Here is a 2,500-nt window from a genome sequence, read left to right on the forward strand (position 1 = left end):
GCGTCGGACTGGGGGTTGTAGAACAATTTTAAGTTCGTCTAATGATTCTACATCCGATTCTGGATAGCGGTTTTTGACCACTTTTCAATATTTTGTGACACCCCGAACCTAGGGGCAGCTCCTAGCTTTTTCAAAAATGTGCACCGATCGGGCCGGAGAGCTCGTGTGGCTCAAAACATGTTTTTCGCTAAAACACCTCAAAACGTGTCGAGAACGCACCCTAGCTCTTGTTTTTCAAAAGTTATGGCCATTTAAAGTGAGGTGGTTTTTGCTTCAAAATAGCTATTTTACCCGTCCCTATGGCCATGCTTTAAATTTTCACGAAAATGCCAGGTCAGACCTAGGGCGGGCCATATCTTGAATACTAAACGTCGCAGACATTGGTCGTAGAACAATTTTAAGTTCGTCTAATGATTCTACATCCGATTCTGGATAGCGGTTTTTGACCACTTTTCAATATTTTGTGACACCCCGAACCTAGGGGCAGCTCCTAGCTTTTTCAAAAATGTGCACCGAACGGGCCGGAGAGCTCGTGTGGCTCAAAACATGTTTTTCGCTAAAACACCTCAAAACGTGTCGAGAACGCACCCTAGCTCTTGTTTTTCAAAAGTTATGGCCATTTAAAGTGAGGTGGTTTTTGCTTCAAAATAGCTATTTTACCCGTCCCTATGGCCATGCTTTAAATTTTCACGAAAATGCCAGGTCAGACCTAGGGCGGGCCATATCTTGAATACTAAACGTCGCAGACATTGGTCGTAGAACAATTTTAAGTTCGTCTAATGATTCTACATCCGATTCTGGATAGCGGTTTTTGACCACTTTTCAATATTTTGTGACACCCCGAACCTAGGGGCAGCTCCTAGCTTTTTCAAAAATGTGCACCGAGCGGGCCGGAGAGCTCGTGTGGCTCAAAACATGTTTTTCGCTAAAACCCCTCAAAACGTGTAAGGAACGCACCCTAGATGATAAAAGTGCAATCAGAATGTCAATCGACAACTTTGTTGGGGGTACCATTTTACTCTACGGGCCAGTAGCTTAGGCGCGCCAACAGCGCTTTCCTTTCGGGTTCCCATTTTTGCCCTCCTGGGATTATGATCATTTGCTCATTGCCTACTATAGGGAGGGTACCTTGCTACGAGGTCAAACATGAAGATTGCACCAAATCGTAGTTTTACCTCTATTTAGTCGTAGGAGCATGGTTTGCAGTGGCAGTGGGTCATTAAGCCCCCGTTTGGGTCATACGTCCCTCCGCGATAAAAATCGTCGTATGCCTATAGTCCGAACTAATGAAGCAAAAGTGGTGTCTGGTGGGCTCTGCCGATGATTTTAACCTATGATTTTGAGCTTCCACCCTATAAAAACGTTCCCTGGAGCAGTACATCACGGGTCTACGGACCCAAAGACTTCGTCGTGATGGTTTCTAGTAAAAAAGTTGTAACAGCTAAGGGTTTTGAATACGCGTATATTAACCATTGCTTGAAACTAAGCTTCGTTGTCTTTAAACTCTGCAAGACCAATCGAACTTCTTAGGGAAACCCGAAGGATTCACGCTAAGCTCGATGAGCTATTATGGGTAGTGGTGCATGATCTGGTGTTCCTTGGATCTAATCCAATGAATAAATTTATGAGGGTATATATGGTGCAGGGCACAAAGCGTGATGAAACCGGGTCTCCCTACCAAATGTGGCATATTTTTTCCCTGAGAGCGAAGCTCAGACCCACGTAGGGGAGAGCGAAGTGGAACTTAAATGTTCTATGCAGCAAATGTTCGCCATGCGGATAAACAAGTTGGAATAGTTCAATGTAGTGTAATGCAAACACGAATCGCAAATAACGATACGGGACCCAGAAGCAATTCTGCGGATCCCTCGGGGAGTGGTGAGTTGATATAAATTAGAGGTGAAAGTCCAAGTTGTTCAAGCTCCGGCTCGGCAGCCGATACGAGGTTCCTGTTGGGCTTTGTACATCGCGCAGAGGCGCCGTTCGGTTCTAGCAATGATTCCCGCCACCATGTTCCATGCGTGCAGAGATCCGTTAGAGCTCGTTCAATGTGTCCCGCCGTGATTACGAAAAGTCCAACAGTTGACCAAGTTGGGGTGCGTCAAGTAAACGCGCAGAGATGCCGTTCGGTTTAGAGCAATGTCTCCCGTATCACGTTGGAGTTCTTCCACTAGTGCAGAGATCGCTGAACCGTTCAATGTGTCCCGTCGTGGTGTGCTTGTACCGAACACTTAGGATACACCATGCTTTGTTGGTTTGGGATAGGAGTGGTCGCGCAACTGCCTCCACGCCGCAAAGTGCCAGTTCGGATTGAAGGTCAACTTTAGCCGTTCAATGCATCAGTCGGTGGGTGTTCAGATGGCATCACAACTTCCCCTAGGTGCTTAAGTTGGTTGGGTTGTAAAACATGTGCACATGCGCAGAGTATCGTGCGTACTAGCAAAGTCTCCCGTCACGGTGGTTATGAATGAGTTCCATTCAGTGCAGAGAGATCGTTAGT

This window comes from Anopheles arabiensis, assembly GCF_016920715.1.
Source record: "Anopheles arabiensis isolate DONGOLA chromosome X unlocalized genomic scaffold, AaraD3 X_pericentromeric_contig0029, whole genome shotgun sequence".
Lineage (NCBI taxonomy): Eukaryota > Metazoa > Arthropoda > Insecta > Diptera > Culicidae > Anopheles > Anopheles arabiensis.